At 43.4% G+C, this 7,540-nt stretch overlaps 1 protein-coding gene across 1 annotated transcript in view; it reads right to left on the bottom strand.

Moving 5' to 3' along the window:
- Positions 1-6,602: 6,602 nt before the first annotated feature.
- The window catches only part of rbl1 (retinoblastoma-like 1 (p107)), a 14,284-nt gene continuing 13,346 nt past the window's right edge, over positions 6,603-7,540 (bottom strand). The window contains exon 22 of the mRNA XM_070958855.1: positions 6,603-7,540. This exon is cut by the window's right edge and continues 798 nt beyond it. The gene's annotated coding sequence lies outside the window, so the exon portion shown is untranslated.

Genomic DNA, 7,540 nt, shown 5'->3' with positions numbered 1-7,540 from the left:
AAATAAACTATCTCTCAATATAAAGAAAACCAAATTCATGATTTTGGGGAAACGCAAAATTCCAGAAGACTTAACCATTGAAGAACTGTGTGATACCACCAGATTAGAAAGAGTTTATGAAAATTCCTTCCTGGGAGTAATAATTGATCACAATCTCAGCTGGAAACCGCAAGTCAAACACATTTGCTCTAAATTGGCAAAGACTAATGGTATACTTTGTAAGGTCAGACACATTCTGAATCAGAAAACAATGTACATGCTCGCTTTTTCTTCCTCATCTGTCCTATTGTGCTGAGGTGTGGGGTAATACCTACAAATCCACCCTAAAGACAATATGCACCATGCAGAAAAAGGCAATGAGAATAGTTAGCAATGTTGGCCATAAAGCACAAACAAATGATTTATTTTTAAAATTACAAACATTGAAATTTATGGATATAGTGGATTTCAAGACCACACAAATTATTTACAAAGCCAAAAACAACTTACTCCCTAATAATATGCAAAAATGGTTTAAATATAGAGAAAGTGGTTATAATTTAAGAAGCTAACGGTTCTTGCAGTTCTAACAGCTGTTGGGATGAAGGACTCAGTGTAAGCGAGCTCAGCATTTTTATTTTTTGGTCAATTCTGCATTCGTATGTTTATACCTTGTTGTGTCAGATAAGTTGAATATAACCTGTGTAAACATTGACTAGTTGTAAGTAATAGAGCTGTAAGAAGTTCCTGAAACATGAAAAATACAATTTAGAAATGTATTGTGTAAAGTATAGTGTGGGAGAAATCCCGTGTAGCGGGAGGGGAGAGTCTTGTCGCAGTGACTCTTGCAGTGTTGATCACTGCGCGTCTGTTCGCTCTCATCTTCTTCTGACAGGGACCTCTGCAGCAGCTTTGCAGGCCCAAGCTGGACTCCAGCCCGGACCTGTGCTGCGTGTCATCCCGTCAGAGCACCCCCACCCCCCAGCCAAGTCTTAGAGAACAGTTAAGATCAAAAGCCAGTTAAGATCAAAAATAATCCAATGGCAAAGGAACCCAGATAATAGCCTAGGCATATGAGCATTAATTTCAGGTGAGTTTTCCAGGAATCGTCGGAGGTTTCCTCCTCCGCTCGCCTCGCATGGACGTCCCGGATGCAGTCCTGCAGAGTCTGGACGATGGTCGCGTCCACAGCTGGATCCTCTGATTTGATAAGAGCCTTCAGCTGCCGCCTGCTGCCGAACTTCTTCAGCTTTTTGACCACAGTCTTGCACACCTTCCTGGTGGTCTTGACATCCGGACAGACGAAGTCGTTGTTGAAGGACAGACCCTCCATCGTCTTGTCTCGGAGTCTCTTGATGCGCGTGGTCCACTCCTCATGGCTGCGCTCCTCTAAGGCGCCGCACTTAACCAACACTCTGGCCACCAGCAGGCCGACGAGGACCCCGAGCTCCTGTCCCTTCTCGAGTTTCTCAGGATACATGGAGCTAAAAGTCTCGACCATGGTGACGTTAGAAATGTCCACCATGTCTTGTAGTGTCTGTCGGGGATTGTGTTCAGAAATCTCGTTTGCGCGTCTAACAATGTTTGATTCGTACTAGTCTCAATAGTTCAGTTCTGTGCTGTCAGACCTGATCCTGACTCTTATAGGCTGAGTGGCTTTGATGTCTCGACATTCTAAAGTCGCGCTTTGATGCTCGGTGACGTCATGCGCGCGCACGAGTGCACATTCTCTTCCAAACACAGCACTAAAAAAATTAAATACTTCATTTAGTAAAAGTGACAATAATGATCAAACTCTTCACCAGCATCCTCAGGGTGGAAACGGTGGAACAAATACCTTAACTTCAGTAAAAGTACCATTGATAGCCTGACAGTTAGAGCAGGTAAGCACAGGTGACATGTCTGATGGAGGACAGAGGCAGATTTCCATCTGGGCAACACAACTGTGTAATTTGGTGCCCGAGGGGGGACAGTAGCCTCCGTTAGCTGTCCCTGCTAGAAAAATCAGCATAGATCATTTCCATGCTGCACCAGCATGGTGTTGCTAGTGATGCTGGTGACCAGCATAACCAGTATGGGATGCTGGTGACAAACACAACATATGCTGGTATTGCTGGTATAACCAGCATACCCCATGCTGGTTTTGCTGGTGGCTAGCTTTGCTGGTCTATGCTGGTTTTTCTAGCAGGGGTAACTAATGCTCTATATGATCTGCTTTGCTCCTCAGAATTTCTTCACATAATCTTCAATCAATCAATCAAACTTTATTTATAGAGCACTTTTCATACAAAGGAGCAGCCCAAAGTGCTTTACATAAAAGCAATACAACAAATAAAAGACACCATAGATACACATAGGTACGCACGCACGCACGCACGCACGCACGCACGCACGCACATTAATCAAAAAAATAAGATTCAATTAACAACCAGTCTAAAAAGATAAAATAAATAAATAAATGAATAGATAAATAAATAAAATTCAAAGAACCAGACTAAAAGGTTAAAAATAATAAATAAGATTTAGTTAAAAGCCAGACTAAAAAGGTACGTCTTGAGTTTGCTTTTAAAAATGTCCACAAACCAGGGCCTCAGGCAAACTGTTCCACAAGCGCGGGCCGTAATGGTAAAAGGAGGCCTCACCACATGTTTTGGTTAAAACTTGGAATAATTAAAAGGGCGCTGCCTGAAGACCTGAGAGTTCTAGAGGGCACATATGTCAAAAGCAAATCAGATAAATAATTAGGACCAAGACCATTAAGAGCTTTAAAAACCACTTGGTCAACACAGTGTGAGTTTTATGTCCATTTATGCTGCTGGGCCAGCAGCATAAATAAAACAAGTATGCTAACGTTACACATGAAGTATGGGGTGCTGTTTGTAAAGTTATTTTCAGCATGACCAACTTTACAAACGGCACCCCATAGCTAGGAGGGTACTGGTTAAGATTCATAACACGTAACGGCAGCATTATACCCGCCTCTCTCCTTCCATGCTTCCTGTCTGTCATAAATACCAAAATAAATCTTTAAAAATGTCCCAAAATGTCAATGAAAATTTAATGGATTCATGCTGTAGGAACCTCAAACATCTTTGTCAAATTTCACAGAGATCCATCCAAGTTGAGACATTAAGAGGAAAGGTCAGCGGATCACCAAAGACTTTAGAAGAAGGGAGCTAGTACCTGTTGAGACCTTTCATCCTGGACTGAAGTGGTGAACCGACTGATGGACGCTGCCATGCAAAGCTGAAAAAGACCTTCAGTGGAAATGTTGTATGAAACGTAGAATAAACAGGGTTAGACTGACATGAGGACTGGTTATCGGACAACATGCAATGGAGAAGAGGAAAGTCTCCTCAGGGAGTGTGGAGACAACAGGACAGATTCAGAGCAAAAAGACGGTTAGAAACTCATCAATAAGTGTGATCAGAAAAGACTCCTGGAGCACAGGAACCAGCTCAAACACCTCCTCTCGCTCCGTCTCCACCTCAGCGAAGGAAACACCGGCCGCCCTCGAGAAGCCATCCATGTAAAAGGCAGCCGGCCGTGAAATGTTGAATAATCTCATGTCACGGCGGCCGGCCTCGGTTTCTTTCCGGCCTCGGGCAGATTAGCGGCGCTCACCTTGTGGAGACGTAAGGTCAGAGGAAGTGTGGCAGAATCAGCGCACAGACAAACCACCAAGAGGCTTTTCACAGGCAGCTCCTCACATCACAGAGGTGGCCTAAATACTTAGCCGGGCTAATTTTAGACCCGGCCATTGTATTCAGTTTAACAGGATGGAGAAAGGATGTCGTATTCATGAGGATATGAAGCATTACGGGTTTCTTTTATTCCTCGGTTACCCAGAACCTGCTGCAGTCTCTCTCTGTTATTACATTCAAGGACTATTTGTCACATGTTCACAGGGACAAAGAAACAAGTCTGTGCAGCATAAACAGGATTCTTTCCTCAAAGACGCGAACAAACACAAAACATATCGCACACATACGACAACCCAATGCTCACGAAATCCATCGTGATTTAACATCAAGATTTTAAGTTTATGGTGCTGAAATACTCTAAACGGTAAATTCCTTCTAAAGTTAATAAAACGGATCCTGGTGTGGATTACAGATGATAACTGACTTTATGTACATTTGCAGTACTGTATATCACTACCTGCAACTGGTAATTAAAGGGGTCTCCAGGCCTAGAGTCAGGGGGCTCTGAAGAAACAGACTGAACGAGACAACATGGGGATTCCCTAAATGTCAAGAAGCCATTTTTTCTATCATTTCTTTTTGTTTCTGATGAGACACTGGACAGATGTGACTGTCTTCCTCGTACAGACCTGTTTCATAAGGCCTCGCCATCATCTGTCTTATTCATCATCAGCCGGGAAAACCGCCTCGCACCTCCACGCTGCTGCGCTCCCGGGAGCGTCACCTCATTACTTTCATTCAGCGAACCTGTTGAAAGAGGAGGTGTTGTCATGGCAACAAGCAGGGGGCGAACCGATGGGCACGCGACTCACCGGCATTCACACGGGCAAAATAAGGAGGAAACACCGCAGTCATCATAGAAGTGGAGGTAAAGGCAGGAGAGCTCGTCACGTCAGCAATGTTACCTGAATGCAGATCAATGAGACGCATCGAGGGCAAAATAAGAAGCTAAAGAGTCCAGAAATGAAGCAAACTGTATGAAGAGAGTCACAATCAGAGCTGCTGAGGTCAGACCAGAAGCTGTAAACATCACTTGAAATTAGTTTTCAGCCCAACACCGAGAACTAAATGTGAAATCTGTTTTTACATCCGGTAAAATGTAAGTAAAACGACGTTAAACTGATGTGCTAAGGGTTCCAGAAAGCTGGACAAGAACAGCACCTGAAGAAGTCCAACAGAAACCAGGACACTGTGGCCTGTGGACACCTGATCCAGGTTTCTGAACCTGCCCTGGCGATCAGGAGCCTGGATTCTGGATTCTGGAGACCATGAACCAAATAAAAAAATATTCGATTAGATTATGACAAAAATGTATGCTTTTCAAGAAGAGGTCTGAAGTATAGTAACAGAAGGGAAACAAGATGGCTAATCTGCACAACTCATGCATGTCATGTGAAAGAGTTGGTTTGTGTCACCGCTGTCCTCAACCGTGTGTGTGTCCAGAGGATGAGGCGACATCTTGTTTCAAAGAATCAAAGTCCACAGATAGTTTCCTAAATCGTTTTTATTGCAAGAAATATTATCCACCATTGACTCTGATCATTAAATGTGTATCAAGCAAGTAAGTCTATCCTAAATCATTTTTATAAATATTATTTACCATTCAATCTGTATCAAGTAAGTAAGTAAGTAAGACAGTTTCTACCAACCAGCGTTTGAGCCAGCGCAATAATTTAGACCAATCAGGCTGTTTGACCGGAACTTTTTTATAGGTGTCCACAACACTTTTTAACGGACACCCTGCAGCCAATCAGAATCGAGTATTCACTCAGACCATGGTATAACAAGGAGTTATACAGTCTGATGGAGTTACATTTACACAATTTCACTTACAATTTCAACTGATTCATAATCAGAGTGCAACTCCGTTTTCGGAGCTGTGAATCGGCTGTTTGGCTTGTAATTGTGATGTTTCAGCGGAGCAGTGAGCGGCTGTTTGTGCGCTACTTACGCATTCAGGCGGTCTGCAGTACTTTGCCACGCTTTCTCTCGTTGTTTTCTAACTGTGGCGGTGTTGCCTTTCTTTGTAATTTGGTCCTTCGCCTCCTCGTAAGCCTCCATGAGGATTTCTGCCTCCGACAGGGGAAAGTACGCCGCTGGTTGCCATGGTGAATCGGTGAATCTGTGATCGATGGCGGGCTCTATCTGACGACGCCGCGTGCACATACTTATCCAGGATAGGTTTCAGCTGGCTTGTTGAATCCGTGTCTGCTCATCCTGGACGCTCATGTTTTGGATTGGTTGAACTCAGCTCAGTCACTTGTCCTGGATGTCTTAATCCTAGTTTTGCGCAACGGGCCCCAGGACAAACGCGCGCATGTAAACACACTCATCGAGACTCGCGGGCAGGGACGGAAAGCAGGCGATCAAGGCCCGAGAGGACGCGTTACGTGCGGGACCCCCTGCCGCTCCCCGACAGGAGGAGCACGCCTCCCCTCTGGGCTGCAGCTCAGGTTCTTTCAGCTTTACGTCTGGTTCACTCTCACCACATCAGCTTCATCCTTTCAGCCACAGGCGGCCTGAACATGAGCAGCTGGAGGCAACAAATCAGTTAATGCAGGTTTAAAATGGGACAACTGCTCATGATTCAAGGAAATATTCACAAACAGTTTGTACAGGACATGATTAAAACACATAAAACATCACGGATGAGTGGAAATTTAAGAAAGATCAATTTTCTTTAATTATCTTCTTAACTCTTAATTAACCAAACATGAATATTCAAAGTTGAGAAAATGATCTCACCAGCAAGTCGATTTAACGGCTTTTCTGGAGCTTTTGATCAAACGTGAACGTTTAACCGAAAACACAACTTGAACTATAATAAAACGGCATTTAGATTTTTGAAAAGTAAAATAAAATAGAAATGAAATAGTAGTTTACAGAAAAACGTGAGGAAGAAACATGAAGAAGTCAAATGAATGAACACAAAGAGCTCAAAGTCCATTTTATTGTACAAAACCTCTGAGTGTTTGTAGAAAATACAAAAGTCCTTGAAGTGGACGGCACAAACACACACATTTTTTCCCTGCTGACAGATTTATAGCCATTATTGTATTTTCAGCAACAAGTGGTTTGTTTGTCTCGGACTGAGCTTCAGCAAACCAGGAACGACCGAAACAGCAGAAATGAAACTGCTAAAAGCCGCAGGTTGTTTTCTAAAAGGTTAAATTCCATAAAAAATGAAGTGTAGATACTACACACTCACGTACACAAAAGCTGCTTCCATCCAGCACTCGTGCTGTTAGCATTCAACAACATTATACAACATTAAATGGTTCATAACCATTAAAAGGAACGATTAAAGGAAACAGGAACTAAACAGTTTTAATAGAGAGGACCAACGACAGCTTGATTTGATCCTGTTTGAAACAAACAAACTTTATAAACATGAGATTCGGGCTCAACGGCTGAATTCTGTTCTTCAAATGTATTCTGATTTCCCTCAAAACTTCCCTGATTTCTGAAGTCCCACCGGACGAGAACAGCGTCCCGTTACAAACTTCGAATGTCTTAATACTGTCGCGTGTGTGTGTGAGCAGAAAACTTCCAGGGGGAGAAAGACAAAAGGCCCGATGAAGGTCGTCTGACTCGATAAACTGAACTGAGTGTTTGCTGAGTTTAGAAACTTTTATGTCATTTGCGACATACCTGAAGTTCAGCTGTCACGACGGCTGCAGGAGTGTTGAATTATGGGTCGTTTGTAGCCTTAATGTTGCTATGCTAGCGAGTTTCCGAGTAGGTTATGTGTTGAGTCAGTTCAGTTCAGCCAGCGAACGTTTGTGGACTCTGCTGCAGAAACAGACGAGCCTGAATCATCTGTGGAGCAGCTGTCACTGATCGAGAGGCCTGAGCGA

This window comes from Chaetodon trifascialis, chromosome 3, assembly GCF_039877785.1.
Source record: "Chaetodon trifascialis isolate fChaTrf1 chromosome 3, fChaTrf1.hap1, whole genome shotgun sequence".
Taxonomy (NCBI): Eukaryota; Metazoa; Chordata; class Actinopteri; order Chaetodontiformes; family Chaetodontidae; genus Chaetodon; species Chaetodon trifascialis.
The sequence above is the reverse complement of the archived record's forward strand: the minus strand, read 5'-3'. Positions and strand labels throughout refer to the sequence as shown.